Source organism: Gobius niger, assembly GCF_951799975.1.
Source record: "Gobius niger genome assembly, chromosome: 10".
NCBI classification, from domain to species: Eukaryota; Metazoa; Chordata; class Actinopteri; order Gobiiformes; family Gobiidae; genus Gobius; species Gobius niger.
In genome coordinates this window covers 22,686,291-22,712,280 of record NC_136861.1, presented here as the reverse complement: position 1 = coordinate 22,712,280, position 25,990 = coordinate 22,686,291, and positions in this window count along the sequence as shown.

Here is a 25,990-nt window from a genome sequence, read left to right as displayed (position 1 = left end):
CGCTCTCCACAAGCTAAGTAAAGGGAAGTTCCCGTTTATTCCCGGAGCAACGTGTGGTTTTCTGTGCTCGACCTGTTGCCCCGTGTAAGAGACAGTGGCGGCTGGTGATGTGAAAACCAGGGGGGGCTGTTGCCTCTACCTACCTTCAATTATATTTTAGAAGATACTTATAAACATTGTTTTTAACTTAAAAAAGAAAGCTTTCTTAGAGGCATTTAATATTATTATTTTATGTAAAATATATTCAAAACTTACTGTTTAGTTTTATTCAACAAAAAAATGAATAATTTCTGACTAAAGTGTAGTGATAGTCACTATACATATTTGTTTTGTGCACCACTGATTTGTGTTTTGCACCAACAGAACCAGAACAAAGGCAGGAGGTGTTTCCTCTTTGATTTCATATACAGTTTTAGTCCCAGACCTGCTATGGTTTCATTATGAGCCTCAGAGCCACAGGTTTAAACCCGTATAAACCGTCAGACAAATGATCCGCTCAGAAATAATGTGCAGCTCACGTATAGACGAGAGTCCTCCTCCTGTAGCACCTGGAGCTCCACCTCTGTTTCCCTCAGTGAATGAATGACGTTCCCCTCTCCTGTCGTAGCTCCTCCTCACGGTCCTGAATCCTCTCTCCATCAAATGTCCACGTCCTGGGACATGAGTGTCCAAGTCAGCGAGTGTTGTCCCAAAGTGTGAGATAAACAAGCAGCAGCTAAAGCTGACGAGCTAGTTAGCATCGTAATGCTACCTCCAGGAAAGTCCGTTTAGACATGACTTCTGACTGAAGAAAGTTGTCCGAAGTCCATTAGTTTGACTAAATCCTTTCACCTCCTCTCAGGAAACAACACGAAGCTTCTCCGGTCTCTCAAGTGAGAAGTTTTTCCTCCGATCGTCCGTGAGCTCAGAGCTGCTCTCACAACGAGCTCCTCACGTTTGTTTACAGGAGACGCTTCCTCGTCTTTCACATGTTAAATCTCCGATGGGCGCTGAGGCCAAGCGCCCATCGGAGATTTATTATTGCGCGTCTCTGATTGGTTGAATTAATGATATACAGTGACGTTTTTATACCATATCAGAGCGCCATTGGTTAGATGTTTGGGGCGCTGTTCCTGCCGCCCCGAGCACAAAACTACACATTTATGATGCTGTTATAGCGGTTACATTACAACACACGATGAACCAGGCAGACAAAATGACACCTCCTTCACCTCCGCTCTCCCTGTACAAAAACACCTGTACATAAGAAAGTTATGATTTTGCTAAACTTAAAACTTTATTTTATTTGCAAAATTGATAGGAGGGGCGGCGCCCCACCGCCCATAATGGACCAGCCGCCACTGGTAAGAGACGCTCTTGTCCACAGTAAGGACGCGCACATCAGCGGAGAGGTGACGGCCAGGACGGGGAGCCAAGCTGTGACCTGCTCGGAGACGACGTGCAGCCCAAGGTGGCGGAGTAGCTTGGACTCAACGGAAGACTTAAACCCCTTCGCTATCCCAGAGATTGGATATCGACCAGAGAATCTTTGTGGAGGAGGCTGGGGGTAGTTTTAGTCTAGCCAGTTCCTTTGATTACATATTGGGACCCTTTTAAACTTCGTTTTAACACTATCCTTCCTAGGCTGTGCCTATTTAGTTTTAATAAATTTTGCAATCCTTTTTTTAAATCGTCGTTGTCCTTGTTTAACAGTGGTTATCATTTAAGCTGGTATCAAGGGACTCTGCCCTTTGTGACATTATTTTGGCGTTGTTTGGCAGGATACCAGCACCACTGTTAGACAATGCCTACACTGCCAGATACAAGTGCGGCCATTACTGCCCAGTTCACCATGCCTTGGTTCATGGGTGCCGCTTTCATTCCAAAATTTGGTGGTGAACAAACAAAATATTTGGAATGGAGAGCTCAGGTGGACGCAATGTTAAGGGCACAGGGCCTAAGTGAGCTACAACAGGCTGATTTTGTGCTAACTGCATTGGAAGGACAGGCTAAACAAGAAGTACAACTGTTAAGCGCTGGGGAAAGGGACACAGGAAAGAAAATTTTGGACTTTCTGCAAGGACTCTATTCAAAACCAGTTACGAAAGCACAATTGAGATCTAATTTTTATAATTGCAGGCAACGGACAGATGAAAATGTCAGTTCTTTTAGCCTACGATTAAGGGAAATGTGTTCCAGCTGGAGTGCACTGGATGAGGGGGTAGCTGATGACAGAGACAATTTGCTGTTAGATCAATTCATGATTGGTTTAAGGAAGGGACCTGTAAAACAAGAGCTGGGTCGGTTTATGCGACGGAACAACAATGTTACTTTTGCCACAGCATGTAAAGAAGCCCGGGCCATAGAACAAGACCTTGAAGAAGAAGGGGACGATATTTTGTCTCAAAGAGTCAGAACATATGCCCCACCTACCCCAACTGTGGCCGACCAAGACCAATTAAAGGGACAGCTCCGTACTGAGCTCAAAGAAGAACTCATGGGGGAGATAAAGAAGGAAATTATTGAACAACTAAGGACTCTTTCAACTGGCCTAGTGGAGGAAGTAAGGGCCCAGCTTTCCAGTCCAAATCTGGCACAAACCAGAACGCCCACCCCGCCAGCCAGACCGCATCGGCCAGCCCAGACACCCTCTTACCAGTGGGACGCACAAGGACAGCCAATCTGTCGACATTGTGGGATAGCGGGGCATATTCAGCGCCGATGCCCACGCAAATTCCCCCAGCCCCAGGGTTTTTAATACCCCCTGCGGCTGTGGGCGAAGCAGTGGGGGCAGTTGCACTGGACCAAGAGCCCATTCCCCAGACTACGACTACAGGAACATCCGAACCGCCTCCCGAGTCCAAGGCTGCGTTGGTTGGTGAGTGTTTGGATGTTATTGTAAAACTCAATTCCTTTCCTATTCCTTTTGTACTGGATACTGGGTCCCAAGTGACCCTAATAAGCCGCAGCTTGTTCGAGAGACATTTGAATGAGACCAGGGTGAAGAGTGCCGATACAGTGCCATGGCTGACTCTGCGGGCTGCTAATGGACTAAAAATACCTTATATAGGCTATGCCATGGTGAATTGTACGGTAGGCAATGTCCATGTTCCAGAAAAGGGTGTTATAGTTGTCGATGATGATTGTCTGGGGCCGGATAAGGGGATTCTTGGGATGAATGTTATTAAACCTGTTTGGTCTGCTCTCACCCAGGGGAACCATCCAGGTCTGTCGGCCTTCCGGACCCTGCTACCATCTGTGGAAGGCAAGGTCTGGGCAACGGCCTTTGCTGAGTGTCATCGTGCCTCCATGAAAGGTCCCCCTGCCCCCTACGAAGGTATTGCTAAGTTAAGCCGGCAACAACCAGTGATTATCCCGCCTCACTCGGAAATGGTCTTGTGGATGCAAGTGAATGGGAGCCCCACCGGCCAGCCTAGTGTGTTTGTGGAACCGCTCCCTGAGGCTAACTCGGAGTGGTACGTCGGACGGACATTGGCTACAGTGTCAGGGGGACGGGTGCCCTGCAGAGTATGTAACCCGAACCCCTATCCCGTAGAGGTCCCACAGCGCCAACCCCTAGCGCAGGTGACAGAGTTAACCGCCTCTGATATACAAGGCGAACAGGAGCTGGTCCTAGACAGTGTGGCCCCAGACGTTGTCGAAGTGGCGGTCAGGCGTGTGGGGGAGGGACCAGTTATAGAGCGGGAAGCTCAGTCTATGCTATCTTTACAGGGCGATGGCCTTACCCCGGAGGAGGAAGGGAAGATGATGGACCTTTTGCATAGGTGGAGAAACGTGTTCTCACATCATGAGGAAGATTTTGGGCGTACGAGTGTAGTCAAACACCAGATTCCAACCGGCTCTGCTCCACCAAGCCGAGAGAGGTATAGGCCTGTTCCACCCAGCCTATACTCTGAATTGCAAACGCTGCTTAAAAGTATGCTAGACAACGGGGTGGTGCGGGAAAGCTCAAGTCCTTGGGCAGCTCCCATCGTTTTAGTAAGAAAAAAGGATGGGAGCTGGAGGTTTTGTGTGGACTATCGGAAATTGAATGCCCTCACGCACAAAGATGCGTACCCCCTCCCCCGCATCGAAGAATCGTTGACCGGGTTGAAGGCAGCTAAGTGGTACTCGACGCTGGACCTGGCCAGTGGTTACTGGCAGGTCGAGATGGACCCTGCTGACCGGGAGAAAACGGCCTTCACAACACCATTTGGCCTCTACGAATTCGAGCGTATGCCGTTTGGGTTATGTAATGCCCCTGCAACCTTTCAAAGGCTAATGCAACGTTGCCTCGGGAATATGGTAAACGAATCCCTACTCATTTATTTAGATGACGTTGTTGTGTTTTCTCCTACTTTCGACAGCCATCTACACCACCTGGAGGAGGTCTTCCAGCGTTTGGACCGACATGGCCTTAAGTTACAACCCCGGAAGTGCCGATTGTTCCAACGAGAAGTAATCTACCTTGGGCATGTCATTAGTGAAAAAGGAGTGGCTACGGACCCGGCCAAAACGGCGGCTGTGGAGGACTGGCCTGTGCCCCTGACAGTCAAACAGGTAAAATCCTTTCTAGGATTTGCGGGATATTATAGACGTTTTATCCCAGGATTCTCTAAGATTGCAACGCCGTTAAATGCACTGACCCGAAACTCGGCCAATGAAAAACGAACAGCCCCGGTGAACTGGACACTTGAGTGTCAAAGGGCTTTCGACCAGCTAAAGACTGCCTTGCTAAATGCCCCTATACTAGCCTATGCTGACTTCTCCCAGCCATTCAGATTGTACACGGATGCTAGCTTGGAGGGTTTGGGTGCAGTTTTGGCTCAGGTACAGGATGGGAAGGAGCGTGTGATAGCTTATGCTAGTCGTAGCTTACAACAAGCAGAACGCAATGACCAAAACTATAGCTCCTTTAAACTTGAGTTCTTGGCCTTGAAATGGGCTGTTACGGAAAAATTCAAGGACTATCTCTATGGAGCAGAGTTTACTGTTTTTACAGATAACAACCCTCTGGTACACCTGGAGACTGCAAGACTGGGAGCCGTGGAGCAGCGATGGGCGGCCCAGCTGGCTAATTTCCAGTATACCATCAAATACCGCCCAGGTACACAGAATCGGAATGCCGATGCACTATCCAGGTTACCGGAGCAGGCCCCAGTACGCACGGATCACATTACAATGGTCGAGGCTCCATGGGAAGAGCGTCAGGCCAAGGACGCTGATTTGGTGATGTTGCGTCAGTGGAAAGAACAACAAAGTCCCTGCCCAAAGGTACATGATGCAACCCCGTACTTACAACAGTTACTCAGAAAATGGGACGATATAGAACTAAGAAATGGGGTACTCGGGAAGTTGCGGGAGGAGGCGGGGTCTGAGCTAATGATTTTCCAGCATATCGTACCGAGGCAGGAGACGAAGGAGCTATGGAGGACCTATCATGAGCAGCTGGGGCATCCTAACAGCGACAGAGTCCTGTCCGTCCTCAGGCAGCGCTGTTATTGGCCAAGGATGACAGAGGATATAAAAGAATGGACGCAGTCTTGCCCTCAGTGTATCTACAGCAAGTCTGGCCCAGATGGGAGGGCCGCCCTTGTGCCCATTGTCACTTCCTATCCGTTTGAGGTTGTAGGGGTTGATTACCTCTCGCTTGGACGCCCAGAAGACAGGTACACATACATTTTGGTTATGACAGACCTTTTCTCTAAGTTTGCTATTGCAGTACCTACCAGAGACCAGTCTGCCGAAACGACCGCCCGGGGCCTCTATAGCAACCTGATACAGACTTTTGGATGTCCTGAGCGCATTCTGACAGACCGGGGAGCCGCTTTTGAATCAACTCTGATCAGCCAGCTCTGCCAATTGTATGGATGTCATAAGAGCCGCACAACCGCGTACCATCCTCAGGGAAACGGGGCATGCGAGAGGTTTAACCAGACCTTATTGGGGCTTCTTGGCTCCCTCGAGGAAACACAACAGGCCCAGTGGCATAGTAAGCTGCCGGCCCTCCTCCAAGCCTACAACAACACTGTCCATAGCTCAACAGGATATACACCACATTATTTAGTTTTTGGACGGCATGCCAGGTTGCCAGTGGATTGGGCAACTGGGTTGCAGCCACCCCTGGGGAGCCACACATTGGAGGGGTGGGTGGAGACCCACCATGGGGCACTGAGTCATGCTTATCAACTGGCAAAGAAAAAAATCAATCACCGACAAGAGCAAGATCAAACCCGCTACAATCGGAAAGCCAGGCTGGCGTCCTTGTTGCCTGGAGAGAGGGTGTTGATTCGTAACTTTCGCCGTCGGGCTAGAGGGAAGTTGGCACCCAAGTGGGACCCTAGGCCATTTGTTATAGTGGGTCCACTCCGAGAAAATCACCCGGTGTACATCTTGCGCCCTGAAGGTAGAGAAATGCCCACACGTACAATGCATCGCAATAACCTTCGGCCATGTCCTTTGAATATGTTCCAACAGAGTCCAGGTCTTGAGTCCCAGGAACCAGAACGGCCAGGTGCTGAGCCAGTATTGCCCCCTCCAACCTGGTGGCTTCCTGAACTTGTAAGTCAAGAACCTGGCCCCCCAGTGATGCTTGCAGTAGGTCCTGTGCCGGCTGAGCCACCTGAGCCTCCAGAGCCCCCTCTACCTTGTGTACGCCGCTCACAACGTGCCAACATGGGTATACCACCAGCCAGGTATTCTAAATAAGTATTGGCCGGGACGACCAATATAAAACAAGGGGGAAATGTCAGTCTAGTCTATTTCTGGGTAGTCACTGCGCTTTTTATCGAGTTGTTTGCACATTTTTATTTGCCGTGTGTATGTTGAAGTTGTAGTGTTTTCCTGTGCAATGGACGGACAGCAAAGGTGCACTGACCTGGGGAGGGACAATTGACCGCACCCCTGATAGAGTACTATTGGCTGGACCCAAGGGACGGGGCGGGACTTGAAGGGTAACTGGTGGGCGGCAAGAGAGGAAGGGAGGCCGCGCAGGGAAGCAGAGAGTTGGGGGAAGCAGGTGCGAGAGTGGACGCGTGAGAGGCCGAGAAGCAGCCCCGAGAGAGGGATCGGCGTGGATACGTGGTTGAATGCACCGCTCGCCATAAGCTAACGACGTCGTACTCTAGCTCCAGGTGGGACTCCGGAGGGGACGTGGCCTATCTGCACCGCGCTCCGCAGCCCTGAGAGAGGGATCGACTGGGAGGCGAGATTGAATACAACGCTCACCACAAGCTAAGTAGAGGAAAGTGACATACCTAGCCTTTTGTGACCGTAAGATTGGCTGTGTGCCCAATCAGTTGTGCCGTGCGTAAAAGCCCCCTTTCGCCTACAGCGGCATCGCACTCCATCCCCAGGGGGGACTCCGGGGAGACGTGGCCTAGCTTCACTGCCCTCCACCTGGGTAACGACTGCGAGCGCACCACGGCGCGGGCGTGAGAGGACGTGGGTCGAGGGACGAAGGGACGAGGAGCCATTTAATAATACAACGCTCTCCACAAGCTAAGTAAAGGGAAGTTCCCGTTTATTCCCGGAGCAACGTGTGGTTTTCTGTGCTCGACCTGTTGCCCCGTGTAAGAGACGCTCTTGTCCACAGTAAGGACGCGCACATCAGCGGAGAGGTGACGGCCAGGACGGGGAGCCAAGCTGTGACCTGCTCGGAGACGACGTGCAGCCCAAGGTGGCGGAGTAGCTTGGACTCAACGGAAGACTTAAACCCCTTCGCTATCCCAGAGATTGGATATCGACCAGAGAATCTTTGTGGAGGAGGCTGGGGGTAGTTTTAGTCTAGCCAGTTCCTTTGATTACATATTGGGACCCTTTTAAACTTCGTTTTAACACTATCCTTCCTAGGCTGTGCCTATTTAGTTTTAATAAATTTTGCAATCCTTTTTTTAAATCGTCGTTGTCCTTGTTTAACAGTGGTTATCATTTAAGCTGGTATCAAGGGACTCTGCCCTTTGTGACAGATACATATTATTTCTCTACCTGAAACAGTTAAAACTTGTTTCTTTTCATTGCAGGTTTTCATCAACTTTGTCACAGTGTTGCTTGTTTTGACACAGGTGACACGCAAATCACTGCTACATTTGATGATGATGAAATTTTGTATATAGACTTCAAAAATGAAAGTGTAGTTTACGACAGCAAAATGCCTGTAGTCTACAGAATTTTCCCATATGACTTAGCGATTTATGGCAAATCATGGTGTATGCAGCAACTGTCCATATGGAAAGGGGACCCCTCTCTTGAGAAAACTATAGGTATGTATCAATGCTTTACTCTTTGTTTGTTTAAGGTTGTGGGGAATGTTTGTGTTGTTTTTATCTCGGCCTATTACAATAGTTTTCTTAAGGCTTTTGACCAAATATAACAAGGAACATCTCAATCCAACAAGGCTAGATCTTGATGATGAAGGGGGCCACGTCACTTCCAACTTTGGGAATGGCTGTCATTTAAAGTTAATCCCTCTCATTGAGTTTTTTGTAAAATCCTTGTGAACTTGCAGAGCCCCCTGAAGTCCTCATCTACACAAGGGACGATGTTATTGAGCAGATTGACAACACCCTTATCTGCTTCGTCAGAAACTTTTTCCCACCAATCGTTGAAATAAAATGGACCAAAAACAGAGAAGTGGTCGCCTCAGACAATCCTTTTGAAAAGATGATCCTTAACTCCGACGGGACGTTTCACGTTTTCTCCACAATGAGTTTTGTCCCTAAAGGAGGAGATGTTTACAGTTGCATTGTGGAGCATCAAGCCTTGGATGCACCAATAGTGAGGTTTTTTGGTGAGGAGTAATGTAGCTTTTGTGTAACCAGTCAACTCCCCTGTATTTACTTTCATCATGTTTTCTTCCTCAGAGTTTGACGCCATTGAGACGGACAACAGACCAACTATTGGTTGTATAGTTTGCCTGACTCTTGGAACAATTGAGTTTGTTGCAGGGGTTTTCTTTTTTGTTAGAGGAAACCAGCAGCACCCTGCCTGATCATCAGTGTATTGTATTGTGTGGCTGTTAAATAATGATAGTGTTCATAAGCTGTTCATAGTACTTGGAGTCAAAATGTGCGTAATCTTTATTGAGCAACTTGTAATACAAATCACTACTGGCAACTAGGATAATAAACAGTTAAACACTTCCTCAAATGTTTGCGTAACTGTTTCTAGCTTAAAGGGGCGTTGTCTTCTGGTTTTTCAGCAGAGCTAGTAGCTACACTCAGTGTGTCCAGATTTATTTCCTTGTGATCAGTGTGCTACATTATGGCTTTTTACCTCTTCACATTTAAACTACATGTATTTTGTTTTCTGTCACCAGTGGTTTCTTCACTGCATCAATGTAAGTAATGGTATATTTTTAACTATCAGACAGGACTATATGATTACTAATAAAGTCTGAATGTTACAGATAGTGACTTATTACAACTGCATTTATGCTACACTGATTATTATGAAGTAAGATTTCTAATAAACAAAGAGTTGTGGATGCAGTACAACAGCACAAGAGAGAGCTGGATTGGATTTACTGAGTATGCAACAAATATGGCACAACATTTTAACGCATATCCAAAAGGTTTGAGCCAAAGAAAAATTGAAGAAAGTTTTTTCACTGAGTGCATGATATTTGCAATTAATGTAACAAGTAAGTACCATGATGACTGCAGATCCTGGTCACCTAACTCTGAAACTAAATACAACACATCTATCTTTTTTTCTAGAGAACATTACAACAGCACCAGTTCTGAAAATGACTTCAGTGAACAAAGCCTGCAATACTGATATGTAGTGCTTACAGCTTCTATCCAAAAGACATTAAGATGACTTGGTTGCAGAATGGACAGAAGGTGACCTCAGCTGTAACGTCCACTGAGGTCTTGTCAGAGGCAGACTGGAGCTTCCAGATTCACTCGTACCTGGAGTACAGCCCGAAGCCCGGAGAGGAAATCTCTTGCATGGTGGAGCATGTGTCGCTGTCAGAGCCACTGGTGCAGGTCTGGGGTATGGACCGAGGTTTAATTTCAGATTAAGTGATCACCTAAAAACAGACTTTTTCTCCTTTGATGTTATGTAGTAATCATATAAACATATTTTGTTTTCCTCACTAAATACAAAAGGTTCTATTAAGGCCATTTGAAAACCTTTTGCTTCTATAATTCCCTGCACATGGGACCCTTGCGGAGTCAAAAGGTTCTATGAAAAAACCCTTTTAAAAAGAGGTTAATCTGAAAGAACCCTTTATAAAGGAACCATTTTCTCAATATGGTTCCATACAGTATATACTACAACCACAGAGAGTTCAATAAGAAATCTGTAAGACAGCCAAATTGCTTTTTTTTTTTTTAAACCACAGATCTATGTCTGTGGGATGGGACTTTCCTAAGGATTAAAAATTCAGCCATTTATCAAAATTATAACACTTTTAGGCCGTATAGAACCCTATGTTTTAAGAGTGCAGGTTCACCACCAAATAAAAGCCGGTTTTGAATAGGACCATTGTCTTTGCTGCTGAATGTGTTGGGGAGCTTTGATGACTCAGGCCAATATGATGTCAATAATCTCAGCGGTATTTTTCTTTGCTTCTTCTAGATCCATCTTTTCCCTGGTCAGAAAAAATGAAAATAATGGGAGGGATAGTTTATCTTGGGCTTGGCTTTCTTGTTCTATTGATCGGCATCATCCACGACAAGAAAAGAACAGCTGCTCTTTATTGTGCACAATACAGAGGTAAAGTATTCTGATTTTGATATTGTGATTCTGATATTCTGATATAGATTTGTACTTTTCCTTGAATTAATTTTCCTAATATGTTTTCTTCTTAGGATGTGAGCTTGTCCCTGTTAATGATGCTGGTCTGCATGAAGCTTGAACGACTCAGTTTAAAGAAATTCTGTTTTTACGCAATGCATCTGTAGTTTGTGATATTTAATTAATCTTGTTTACTTGTGATCCTCAACCCTATTTTGAGAGTGATCTGCACCGTTTTGAGACATATAGACCCTGCCAATAAAGATTAGCTGACTGTTTATCGCTGTCAATGGTTGAAGCTAAATGCTAGCTGGTAGCATGCTAACGTCTTGCGCATCATAAACACTGACTCAGACTGAGACATTGTTGACATGACAAACTGTAAAAATCACAGATTTTGTTTCTTCTTTGATGTGTTAATTTAGTCTGAGGAGTGAAGCAAATCTTTAGTAAATCCTGCTGTAGCTCGACAGACAGAGCTGCTACGTCTGTGCCATATTTGCTGGTTACATCACAGAAACGTGCGTCTCTGGGGCCGTGTTTTAACTGTTACCTTCTTGAGCAATGACTACAAGTACATAAAAATGCCACTGTCAATCAGTTGTCTTTCATTTTCATCCTGAGTAGAGATATTGTTGCATGCTGCATAATGCTACATCGGTATTCAAAATGGCCGCCGGAACTATGCGTGATGAAACCAGTGGGGGGGTCCGCCCCTTTACACCCGTCTCCAGTTGTGCTAGTGGCAGGCCGTGATATTGCAGCCAGCAGCCCAAAAAGCCCTTTTTGTCATAGACACTCATGTAAAAGGAGCAGCCTGTAAAATGGTCCACAGGGCATCTGGAGTTTCAGACTATGGCAAATATATTTCTTAAAAATTACTATTTTTAGGACATGGACTTTTTTTCTTCGAAAAAAAATTGTAAAGCATCAAAAATACATTTTTAAAAGTTTTCTAATGACGTGACGTCACCAGGGCCGTTGACGTGCGCGAGCGTGTGCGTGATGACTCATGAACGAGCGGATTCTCCCTCGTGTGATTTAGCGGCTGAAGTCTGAGCAAAACAAATGAACGGACTGGACTAAAAACAAGAATAAACGCGAAATAACAAACATCTCAAGTAAGTTTATGTTTCTCTAAGTCTTTAGCCAAAAACTAAATACGAAATGTATGATGAATATAACATGTGTTTATAGCATTGGATTATGGTTAATAAGAAACAACTAGTCTACATGTTATTAAACTCATTTCTGAAAATTAAATAATGGCACTAATAACCTGTAACTGTTTTATTAATTAAAAAAATACTACCAGCATTTAATGTACTTATGTACATGTACATTATTTGTGTAAGTAGAATGAAACACACAAAAAATGCATGATTTCCGCATCTGTCCTGGATCCAGTACAGTACAGATAAATGCTATATAAAAAACAATATCTCACATTTTACCAATGAAAATGTAATATAAAACACTTTTGCAGTGCTCATTCTTTGTATTTCAGCCAAACCATTCTAGTTATGATGTTATACTAGCAAATACAGTGAAGTAATAACTCGATTTTTAACAATTCTATCACAACTAGCTGAGACCCGGCCTTCGGCCGGGCCTCGCTAGTCTCCACATTTGATATTCTGAGATTATGAGTGATTACAAAGAAATGTCCAACCCGTCACACAGTTCAGCTGTAGACCAGTGGTTCCCAACCCATTCCAAAAACTATGGCCACGACAAATGTTTAAAATAATGAAGGCAAAAAATAATTTCAAACAAACAGCAATTGGAGAGTTTGATGCACCCGTACTCCTTTCTTATTAACTACAACGACAATATGCTATGTTATATGCTAAACTCAGGGAATAGAATTCAAGAGATAGTGGAATAATTATGGATAAATATGAGGGGTTCAGCTCTAACGGTTTGGGTCACGGTGCAGGACCCGTGGTTTGGTGCATCACGGTAGTGTACAATAAAACAAATAATGAGTAGGTTTAGAACTGAAATAGCCTAATTATCGTTGTTAGACAGTATTTATAACCTTACAATAAAATTGGCAATGCTTTCAAAGCTGCTTTAGAATCAAATGTACCTCTGGGCTCACAATACGTGAAAGCAAAATAGAAAACAAATGGTACAGCAGCAAAGTAAAAAAAAAAGAAAAAAACTACGCAGTGCAGGCCATGCGCTCGTTAAGTAGTAGTTTCATTTTCGCTGTCACTCACACGGAGGATAAATCAGTCGGAGCAGCGCGTTTGATTAGAGGCTCGTGTTGGAGCAGGTTTTGGGCAGGAGAGACTTAAACAAAGACACGCAGATGTGTTTTGGAGGATGTACCTGTACCTGTGCGGAGCGTCTACAGCTGCAGTTTAGGGTGAGTGACGATGGCACACAGCGGCCTGTTTGGATGCGCGCGCGCACACACATACACGCCTGCGCACGCACACACACGCACACACACACACACGCACACGCACGCACGCGCACACAGCCCTGTTTGGATGCACGCGCGCACACATACACGCACGGCCGCTCACACGCGCACACACACAAACGCGCGCGCACACACACAGCGCCCAGGTTGAAGGCGCGCACACGCACGGCAGTCAGATCTCGTGCACTCGCGTATTTGTGACGGTGGGTTGTCCTCGGACAGCAGCACCGCAGCACCGCGGCTTTCTGGTGTTCCCAAACGGTCTCCCATCCCAGTCCTAACCAGGCCCGTCCCTGCTTAGCTTCAAAGTCGGTATGGGAAATAAACATGGCGGCGCCCAGGCGGCGGCCATTGAGATAGCGTTTTCTATAATAGATAATAGATATCAAGACTTCCAGCACTTACGAAACTTCCCAGAAAAGTGACCGAGCGGAAGTTCATGAGCGCGGCTACGTACGTCCGAAGGGCCGCTAAGCGCCCGGTTGTTCAAAGAGCGGGCTAAACTAGCTTTTTAAGCCCCACACTGACAAACTAACCCCCAAAGTCATCGTAGCATGGTAGCTTATTCGCCTGAAATGGCCTTAAAAAAACATTTTGTATTTAAAGAACGATGATATTAAGAGATTTTACTTTTTGCGTAATGGCGTCCGCTCCGCTCTGAGGCTTCGTCGGCAGCCGTGCGCGCTCACGCTGCTTTCACCCACTTGGGCCGTGGGGAGCATAGATACAGATGACGCGTCATACGGGTACTTTGGGCCGTTATGGCGGACGAAACTGGAGTCATGCGCCACTGAGCACCCCTATGTAAAGAGATAGGAGCTGGGACAACGTGCCTCTTCCATGTATATATTTCTATGGATGAAACGCAGAGAATATTCTTTTATGCAGGTTCTTTTTAAAATATATTTCGAGAGGCACCTGCCTGCAGACCTCCACTGTGAGGTCGCTTCCGTTGCAGGCTCCACTGTCAGGACAATGGCGTCCGAAACCATCAAATTGTAGCTTCTAAGCACTAACATTAGCAACTAACTCCTTAACCTTTCATGGGTCGACTGTTAGATCTCTATGCAGTTAGTGAACTAGACCTTTAGCATAATTTGCACAATCCGTCCATCCTTAAACAGGGGAAAGGGAAATGACATCATCAACAGCTGTTTTTCTTCTTCTTTAAAGCTATTGGTGGAGTGAGGCCAAACAAAAGTGCATGTCGCCCCCTACTGTACAGTGTCCAACAACAGCATAGTGTCCAAACAAAGACAGGAGAAAAAAAAATCCAAATGATCCATACATTTCCCTTTAGTGTTATTTTATTTCAACAGCTGTTTCATAAAGCTACATTATGCAAATGATCCATGTGGCTTAAGTTTCTACTAAATGAAAACAAAAGCATTTAATCCGTTTACTGAGTTTACTCTTTAACACTGACATGTGACTGAGCTGTGGGGACGACAACATGGATTTTATCACTTTTACAAAGTTTGGCTTGTGCAGAATCTTAATTTTTAATTATTATTATTTTTATCATTAAATGTGCTCCTGTCAATCAACAGTGGTTGCGCATGAGTCACTCGAGGGTGGGGCCGAGGGGGTGGGGGGATTTGGCGCAGTGGCTTGTGGGATGGCACATAGCTCCTAATCACTGGTTAGTTAGCATCAGAGGTCCCTATGCTAACTCCGATATTTTGTACAAGAACAAAAGTTTGTTTCTAAAATTTTGGTTTGAGAAAAATATTATCCTTGTGAAACAACTTTGACTCCAGAAGGCACTTTCTTAACATACTGTGATTTTTGTTCTATTTATAATATATCTGTACCACCTGCAGAGTTTGAAATGGTCACAAGGGCTGTTCCCAGTGGAGTACGAATGTTGTGCTATGGCTCCTCTTACAGTAACTCATGTTCTCTTCCTAAGTTGAATGAAACCCATTGTGGAAGAATATGTCTCTCATCATCGCGCAACAGTAACAAGGCTATTCGCTCGCTCTTTCAAAGTGAAATCTCTACAAAATCTCATGTTCACTTTTATTGGATTAAGTATGTTCCGAACATAAACTGGACTAAGGTCTGGACTTTGCCCAGCAAGTTTTTTCTCACCAATAAAATAAAAGAAATCTCCTTCAAAATTGTTCACAAGTTTTACCCGGTAAAACAGTTTTTAAGAAGATTCAAGAAAGACTTGGACATTAGTTGCACGTTTTGTGGATCCCATCCAGAAACTGTTTCTCATTTATTTTGGACCTGTTCAGTAACTCAGAAATTTTGGAAAGACGTCACATGTCTTTTCGTGTCAAAATTATGCAACAATTATAAAATGTATTATGAGCATGTCGCTCTTGGGTTCTTTACAAGTGACTTAATGAGTCCTGACAAGATGTTTATTGTTCACCTATCCATTATTCTGGGAAAATTTTATATTCATAAGTGTAAATTTGCAAACAAAGCCCCTGTATTTTATGTTTTTCAAAAAGAACTTGATATGTATATAAAAAGTGTTGAGCTAACAGAAAGGCTGCTAAAACTATTGAAATCTGGTCACAATATATGTAGAGTTTATTTTTATTTTTATTGTATATTTCCCTTCCCCCTGGCAAGTTGTATGTATTTTGCACAAATTACCTCGTGTTTTTTTTTTATGGAGTGTATGTGCAACATTTCAATAAAAAAAAAAAAAAAAAAAAGGTCCCTATGCTAAAGTGGCTATGATAGTTAGCATCGAGGCTCCTTTTCCTAACTACTTCCTAACTGACTAACCAATTGGTTTGTTGCACAATGTGGCTACGCTAGTTCCTCTGAGCTGAAGTTGTGGGCGCTAGTACTTCCTGTCCGTATAAATTTCCATTACGATTAGCTCAGACTTGTTTGAATCATCTTATTTCCTACAGATTCTGTGGTGGACAGTGAGTTCCTGGTAGACGATCACTTCTTGCAGGTTAACGAGTTGCTGTACAGTGCAAATATTTCCGGAGAGGAGACGTCTATGTTTATAAGGATCAGTGAGTTTGTCTTGAAGCTAAAGGCTAACACTAATTTCATGCATTATAACATTTGAAATATAAACTCATCTGCAAATAAACCATCATGTCCTACTTTATTTTTTTTAAATCTGTATATGTTTTTATAGCATGTTAGCCTTTAGCTTCAAGACAAACTATGAATCCTTTATGATCACAGGTGTCTCCTCTGAACTCGCTACATCCTACATCAAGATTTGGTACACACTGTAAATGATCATCTACAAGGAACTCACTGCCCACCACGTAATCTTTAGGAAATATGATCATTGTTCCAGCAGGTCTGAGCTAATCTCTATAGGAAAAGAACACAGACAGGAAGTACTGGCGCTCACAACTTCATGTCAGAGGAACTAGCATAGCCATACCGTGCAACAAGCCAATTCGGAAGCAACTTGCCATGGCGGACGCTGACGCACATCCAGTTTGGCGTAAGAGCTCTTAGCAATCTGATGGTTTCGGAAGGAGCCCATGGATATATTATGGTCAGGACGGGAAATGCACAGGTTATACGCTTCAAAATAAAATCGCTAACGCACTTCCGGTTGAATCGCTTTCCTCACAAAAGCATTAATTAGTTAAAAAAAAAGAAAAAAAGTGACGGAAAATCTATCCCCGCGGCCCGGCTGTGTATAGTTAATACTTTTGCCATTCATTCTCAATGGTAATTCCTTACAGTCCGGATGCAGTACACCTTTGGCCACCAGCGTCAAATTGGGGGCGCTGTTTCGCTTCTCCCGCAAAGTTAAGGAAACACTGTTGTTGCCCTTTGTTTATCAGTCACAGAGCGTCGTAGCACATCGACTTTCCCAGTTTTCCAAATTTTATTGCAAAGATTGTTGACATCAACAAAGTTACGTGTTAAAAATGGACTTTTAAACAAATTTATGCTGAACTGACACTTTCAAAATGATCTAATATCGCATTGTCTTTGAGTTAACAAATGAGTTGGTATAGTCACTGTACTACAGGTGTCGCCATGACACTGAAAATCACTCGTTTTGAAATAGTGGAAAGAAACAAAGTAATACAATCCAAGCAAAACTATAAACTTGATGCACTTTTATTCATGGAAATGTTGCTTAAGCAGAATTGTATTTCCATATCTGATGCTTTTGTTTTAGTGCATTTTTTTTTTTAAACTCATCTGTATTTTTACTTAAATTTAAGAATAATACTTAGCACCTGGTTTTAGGATGATTTAATTTGTAGATTTCAGTTAATAATAATAATAATACATCGGTTTTATATAGCGCTTTTCTGGACATTCAAAGACGCTTTACATTGCATTATTCATTCACTCCATACCCGGTGGTGGTAAGCTACTATTGTAGCCACAGCTGCCCTGGGGTAGACTGACGGAAGCGAGGCAACCAGTCTGCGCCATCGGCCCCTCCGACCACCACCAACCACTCACTCACTCACTACATTCGCTAGGCTTCCTGGTGTTACTAAACGGTCTCCCATCTAAGTACCGACCAGGCCCTTCCCTGCTTAGCTTCCAAGGTCTGACGGGATTGGGCATCGCAAAGGCGGTATGATGTTAAGATGATATGACTTGTGATTACTTTATTGATAGCTTAAACAGTACTTAACTGTTCTTTTTTTCTTCTTTTTTACATCATAGATGTAAAAGATAATACATTATGTCTGGTAATTAACAACATTATTTCAATAACAAAATGTTTTGTTATTTTATTTAGAGAAAAGTGAAGAAGCACATTGTTTTTTTTCCCCAAGGAAAGTGACAGTACTCGGGTGTCCAATGAGCCCATCCAGGCACAAGCCATGACAGGAGTGGTGCGCTGGAACTACCAGAGGCAGGTGGACATAAAACAATGAAGCATGGAGCTGCTGGCTGATTTTGACCCTCTGCTCTTTTCAGATCTGAATGCCTCTTCCCTGCGGGTCACTGGAAAAAGACAAGTTTAACTGGGACACGAAGGAACTTGGAGACAGTGGGGAGGTTCCTGCTGCAGCTGTACCACAGCCATTGTCCCGGGCTGAGGTCCATCTCCCTGAAGCCACTTTGGGGGCATCCAGTCATGTACTTATATTTATTTAAATATTGATAAACAACAAGGAAAATGTAACTTAATTCTTTATGCTTTTATGCTATGTTTCAAGGAGATAAGAAGGGAGATCCAGCAGAGGCCTGTTCTTGTGGCTCAGCTGGCCTCAGTCTCACAGGCTTCCACTGGTGTCAATCCTGAGTCACCTCACTAAAGACTTGTAAATTACAGAGACATTACAGAGACATGTAATTGGTTTATTATAGCACATATGAAGATGTTGCTTGAATGGAATAAGACAAAGCCAATGTTAAAATATAAATGACATTATTCTATTTCAGACATTTACCTCTGCCTAGTTTAGTTAATTTAATGGTCCTTGATGTGGCCTGTTTGAATTGTTGACATTTTCGATATTTTAAAATTAAACTAAGCAAGGATCATTTCCAATGGCTCAAGAGACTTTGTTAGCAATCGGAAACAAAGACAACATCTTCTGGGTTTTGTTTGTTGACAACTATTTTATTAGTTCACACACATTACAGTAATATTGAATACAAATATGATACACAACTGATAGACAAAAGGATGTGATGAAAAAAAAGAAGATTTTCACCAATTCCTCAAACAATTTTTAAGATATAGTTAGTCATTGTAGGCCTGTATTATGAATGAACATGGCTAATAATTCTCTTGTGTGTTTGGTATGGACACAATAAGACCATTTACATTCACACATTCACTTTTGATATCTTGTATGAAAAAAGCTTTGAGCTGTTCTGTTATCTTCCCTTTGACAAATATCATCTGTGCCGTTTGATCCATGTCAAGTTCACAGAAAGGACTGGTGTCAAACATTCTGACCACAATGATTGTAGAGGACGAGCATGAGCAGTTGGAAGTGCACATACGTTGACATTTGCCCTTAAGAAAGTAGTGCACTTCACCATAGCATCCATTTTTCAGTTTAATCGTGCACTTGGTTTTGTCAGTGACGTTACTGTTGGCACAATGGTATACTGTGTGACCGTTTGTAAAGCAATCAAAGACATTAATCACAGCCTTTTGCTTAAGAAGGTCCTCTACTGCAAAATCTACTGAGGGGTCATTCAGATTACAAACATTACCAAGTGGAGAATAACCAGTGTCGTGTGAATTTGGGGAAGAGGAGATTGAGTTTAACAAATGCTTGAAATCTGAATCTCCAAAAACGGACGACCTGGTCTGATTGGGAATGTGCTGCCAGACAGAAAACTTCTTGGCAATATCTTCAGGGTTGTCTACTACATCACGAAGCAAAGCCTGTAGATCTTTATTGTTTTTTTCAAAGCTGAGAGCAGATGTTGCCCAGAGAGGCCCCCAGTTGTGCACACTGTCGCGTAAATGGATTAGCTGGTGGCAGTTGAAAGTGACATGTTCCTCACCATAAAGCTGTGCCATGCGTTGAACAAAGCGCACCAAGTAGATGTGTGCATAGTCAACGATGTCTTGGGTTACAGAGTCTTGCAGAAGCATGTGTATGCTACATGACAATAGGTGGAAATGATGGAAAAACCTACGGTTTAGATATGGCTCAATAACATACATACCATAGAATAAAAGAAATACTTGCCAGTCTTCAGCTTTCCACGTATCCCTACACTTCAAGGAAATTGGAGATCGGGTTGTTTTTAATTCTGGTTTGAGACTAAGGAGACGCCTATCCAATTCATCCAGACTGTTACCCATGTACCAAGGCTCAGAAGAATTCTCTTTCTCTAACCACAGAAACACAAGTTGTTTGGTCACACCAAGAAGAACTGTGTGAGAGTATTCAGGCACAAACCCACGCACAATGTCAAAGTTTGGAAGCTCTTTCAGAATACTGAATCCTTTTACTCCATGTACAGGTTTCCCTGTCTGCTCAGCTTCACTGGCATCAGTGTGAAACATCTTCTCACATCTTGCCTTTTGCTTCTGTTCATCATATGCGTAAGTTCTGACTTTTCCTGCACCTTTATTGACCATTGTGCCAAAGTGCAAACACCAATCACAGCCATATTCACCATTGAATTGTTTACTATTTCGAAGTAATGGTCTTGCTAGAGCATCAGAGGAGCAAACCAGAGCAAAGACTCTTGAGCGATGAACAGTGCCATTATCATCTTTCCACTCGAGTGGAGTTTCAGCTAGATCTTTACATTCATCAATAAAAGGCCTTAGAAATGTCATCATGTCAGGATATTCCGTAGTCCTACTGCACCAAAGAGCCGGCACCAGCACATTTTGCTTCCTGATTTGGTATGGCAGTTCATTGATGGTAAACTGGAGAGGCCAGATAGAGCACTGCTGAAGAGGCGCACCATCACTGTTCCACAACAGGGTTATATCATCATCTGACAGCCTTTTATGTCTAATCAAATTCTGATATGCTTCTCCCAACATAATGTCATTAATTTTACTTCCATTATTGACAATTTTGGGAAGCAGTTTTGAGCCGTAACACTTAAGGGTTTCTTTAAGGAGGTCTTTCAAAGAGCTAAAAAAAAAAAAGTTACCTCCATTGCATTCTCTTTTGTCAACCATTATCTTGTTCAAAGTACATGAATCATTGTTAAAGTTGGGGAGAATAGATTTGAACACAGTCATTAGGTCCCTCTGAGCTGCTGCACTAAGTTGATGGCGCAATACAAACAGCTGGGTGGCCAGGATGCCTTGCTCTTGAGTCACAAGTGTTTGTGGGGAAGGCTCAATACTCTGTAATGACAAAACACAAATGTAAAATGTAGACAATAATAATGCATTGGTTTTATATAGCACTTTTCTAGACACTCAAACACACATTTACATTGCATTATTCATTCCGTCCATACTTGGTGGTGGTAAGCTACTAGCCACAGCTGCTGTGGTCTAGACCAACGGAAGCGGTCGGCCTCTCCAACCACCACCAATCACTTGCTCACACATTACAATCACCCAGACATCCTGGTGTTCCCAAACGGTCTCCCATCCAAGTGCCAACAGGGCCCTACACTGCTTAGCTTCCGAGATCTGATGGGATTGGGAACAAAGGTGGTATGGATTACTAAAATATATAGCTCTATTCACAGAATAATTGTTTACTTTTGTTTAAGGTTTTAATCAAAATCTTTTTGTCCCAAGCAGAACATATTGGATCCATGAAATAAACAATGGCACATGAACAAGTAATTTGCATTTAAATTTGCATTTAAATTTCCATTGGTGAACAAACCATTACATCGGAGTCCTCTGTAGTTGTGTCTTTATTTGTGTCCATCATTCCTTCATTATGTTCTCTAGAAAGAGACTTTTCAGACACATTGATTTAGTGAAACAATGTGAAAAGGTGCTGCTGAACTAATCTGGACATTATCAGTTTAATTCACCTGTTTGAATTCCCTCAGTTTCTTTCTAAATTTGGCTCTGGGTCCAGTTTTTGGAATCAAACGTTCAAGGCGATCTGAGGTGTCCAGGCTTAAGAAACTTTCATAGTTTATCAGTTCATCTGGAAAAGGTAACGGAAATCACAAAAATGTAATTATTTAGGCTTATAGTCAAATAAGCCTAAATAATTAGGCTTGCTGATAACCTCTGACTAAAGAAAATGTATTAATCACAATCACGTGCCTTCAAAGCATTGAGTATACTCTCTGAGGTTCCATTCTCTCAACTTGTCCCCAATAACCGTGCGCCGCTCCATTGATGCTGTAAAACAAACAGGGACATTATTGACAATAAAGTGTATTTATATAACACTTATGTTTGGAAAAAACAGACACAGTGTCTTTGGTATTAGCTCAAATACTTTAAGAGCGCAGAGATTGGAAACAACAGATCACATCAGATTCAAATTAAGTACAGGTGACTGCAGACAAAGCACATTTGAAGTCAGACTATTTACTAATTCAGCCTTCGAGTTGTGTATATGAACAAAGAGGTATCATAATTACACAAATTAATGTTTATATGCCTTATTTTTTTTAGATCGATTTTAGATCAATTCAAACATATATAGACCTACCTTTGCTGCTTACAGAAGCCAAGAAGCATCACATTTAACAAATAACACATCAATTAAGTCTTCTTAACATAAATATGTTTTAGTTCTCTAAGAAAAAAAAAGGTATTATAAGGTATTATTATATTTACCTTATGTTTCAACGGTGGCACTACCGTTTTCAGTGGACATTATGTCCTTATGTCAGAGTGGCAACGCCTGCCACACAATCTACCCCACCATTAGGTCATGTCAGGTGATTGTTCTGGCTATACCTGTTGTACAGATCAACAGCTTTGCAAATTTCTCCTCATCCCTGATGCAAATCCTGATTCAAAACTACACCCACATCAACCCAACAGTAAAACATGCCCAACTACTGTCATCACTGAGTTAAAACAGCCTCGCCTTTATCTATCAGTAAATGTGGTCCTCTAACCTGCTGCAAGTAATGCCCCAGAGGACATAAAACATTAGTCTCTGGTCTTTTCTAACCAGTTTTACCCACATGTAAGCAGAGAGAGATAGCCATCACACAGTCATCAAAGTAGCAGGCAATAATTATAATTGTGGCTTTCTGGTAAACGAAACACAACTGAAAAACACAACATAAATCTGTTACTGTCACTAAGAGTTAAAAGTGCTGAACTGCTTGTCAGGGATTATTACATATAAAAAGAACAATATACACAGGGTTTGAAGACTTTTTAGTGACTTGCAGACAATAAATTGGTCAAAGGTTGATCAGAATTATACAAGAGACATGTCAAAATAAAATGTGAATACAATACAATACAATGTGAAATAAAATATATACATGACAAAATATAAAGGCAGCATCAGGACATGTCCATGTCTAAGTCCGACCTGAAACAAGATCAGATTAACTTAAACAATGTAGGTAAAGTTGTAAACTAAATAAAATTCTTCAAAATTGCCAGCCTTTACTCTTGGCATTTTCTCAATGCGCTTCATAATGTAGTCAGTCCTGTGAACTATTTCTGCTGACTACATTGTGAAGCCTATTGAGAAAATGTCAAAAGTGCAAAGCAGTGCTCAAACCAAAAGATTTTGAAGAATTTATGTCAACTTTTTTTGTTACGAACATAATTCCATGTGTTAATTGTTAAATGAATGCCTTCAGTGAGAATCTACAATGTAAATTAGATGTAGATTCTCATTGACGGCATTCATTTATGAATTAACACATAAGGACAGGTCTTGAAATAAAAAAAATACATTAAAAAGCGTTTCTTTTTGACGGGTGCTGAATGAATGAGAAACACTGGGAGCAGAAGGTCATGTTCAGTGTTTTAACTTTTGTCTTTGCTTCAATCTTGCATTATTAAACAAAAAAGACAAACCATTAGCTGTTTGAGCTGGTTCAGCATAGCTTCTTTGGTGTCATCAAAAATCGCATCCATAACATCTTCGATGTAGTTTTCAATTGTCAGTCTCATTTTGTCTAGGCTGCCTTTGCCACTGAATGCTGCTGCTTCTGTAATGTTTACAGTATTATATATGTACGACTTCATACATTTTACTATAACCTTACTTTTGTAACATTCTTGCATGGTTTCTTCCACAGTCTGCGTTAGACTGCTGTAGATCATTTTCTTGCGGTTTCAAATTATTTTAATGAGTCTCACCTTAAAGAGGGGGTATTATGCTTTTTTCAGCCACATAGCACCAGTCTATATCACACTACAATGACGACGAAACCTTCTGTTGGTCTGTCAATGCAATAAATTAGAATAACTGCCTTGTATAAAATTGCTCTTTCAAAATGGCGGTAGCAAATGGCTTGAAATAGGCCTCTGTCTCTTTAAGAACCTCTGACCCTTTCCGACACGCCCCCTCCACACGCTGTCTGTGGCATCACAACAACACTCCGCTTGTCTCCACAGTATTGAAACTACGATCGGTGCATTTTCATTTTTTATTGTTGGAAAGGAGCTACTGTTTATCACTTTGGGAACAATGGCCACACAGGATATTATTTGGACACGAACCTTCCACACCAGACGCTTGGAAGGGGCTCTTGCCTGAAAAATAACTGCTGTTTGGAGGCTTCTCTTTGCATCTGCCATGCCCTATGGATCTCTAACTATACCCCCATGGACTACACCAGGATCTGCAGGAGCCCATACGATTCAAAAGACGGACATTATCTGTGCAGGTGGACAGTGGTTTTTCGAGGTTACCCGTTAGCTTGTTACAATCGACTACAGCTCATTGTTGATGAAAAGTCTGCAATAAACCACAAATGTGTAAAGCCAGGCTCATTGTGTGATCATCGTAAAGGCTGCTTCGAGTAGTTGCCTGCTTTATTGACGTTATTTGTGCATAATATGCTGCCTGTTTTCAATGAATGTTGTGAAGGTGAAGGTTGTTAGCTTGTCGCGGCTAATAGTGCCTTAGCTCCGGGAGAAACCACTCGGCTACGACTCACTGTAGATGAAATGTGAGCAATAAACTACGAAATCAACAAGCCAGGCTCAGTGTGTGATCATCATAAAGGCTGCTTCAAGCAGTTGCCTGTTTTAGTGATGTTTTTAGTGCATAATATGCTGCTTGTATTCAGTGAATTTTCCCGTTAGCTTGTCGCTGCTAGCTTGTTAGCTCCGGGAGAAAGCCACTCGGCTATGACCCTTTGTAGATGAAATGTGAGCAATAAACTTCGAAATCAACAAGCCAGGCTCCGTGTGTGATCATTGTTGAACGGTTCTGTATGTGTGTGGTGGTTTTATTGACTTTATGTGTGCATATTTCTCGTTTTCACGTGATGACTCGAGGTTTAGCTTAGCATTAGCTTTCTCCGGAGGCTCTGTGCATCATCAAGGCCCAGCGCAGAACCAGACACTGAAATAAGTGTTCTCGTCACCGGTTTTAATCCTGGGTGTCTCGGTAACAGAAACACTGATGTGTGTCTTTGTAAAAGTCTGCTGTGGCTCCGGTTCACAACACATGAAGCTAATCCTCCATGATGACTCTGTTTACATCTTAGGACTAGACACTGCGGGGAGGGGGTTCTGCTGAGGAGCAGTGGTTGGTTACTCGGCTGGTGACGAAAGGTCGGAGGCGTATCCTGGAGGTTCGAGGCGTTCCCTGAAGGAATCAGGCGTTTTATCCCTAAAATGGCTGCCATCAAAGTTTTTACAGATTACTCGAAAATACGTGAATGTGCCAAGGCAACACTTCAGGCATGTTTTTAATGAGGGAATGACATCATAACATGATGTAAAGCTTGAAAAAGTCGATTTTGCATAATACCCCCCCTTTAAGTTTGTCTTCCTGAAGAGATTAAAGAGAACTTGTTTTAATCCTTATCAAGGGTTTAATGCTAATAAAGATAAAAGATTTTACCCCTGCTTTGAGAAATCTAAGTTGTAGTTCTAGAGTTTTGTATTTCTGCATTAGTAATCCTGTGACCAGTGAAAAGTTATGGATGACTCCATAAAAGTGCCCCGACTTTCCATCATTTCCATCATCATCATCATCATCATCATCATCATCATCATCATCATCATCATCATCATCATCATCATCATCATCATCATCATCATCAATCATCATATTAATCATCATCATTATTATAACATGTTTTGTTATAATAATTTGTTATATCTTTTATGCTATGTTTCAAGGAGATAAGAAGGGAGATCCAGCAGAGGCCTGTTCTTGTGGCTCAGCTGGCCTCAGTCTCACAGGCTTCCACTGGTGTCAATCCTGAGTCACCTCACTAAAGACATGTAAATTACAGAGACATTACAGAGACATGTAATTGGTTTATTATAGCACATATGAAGATGTT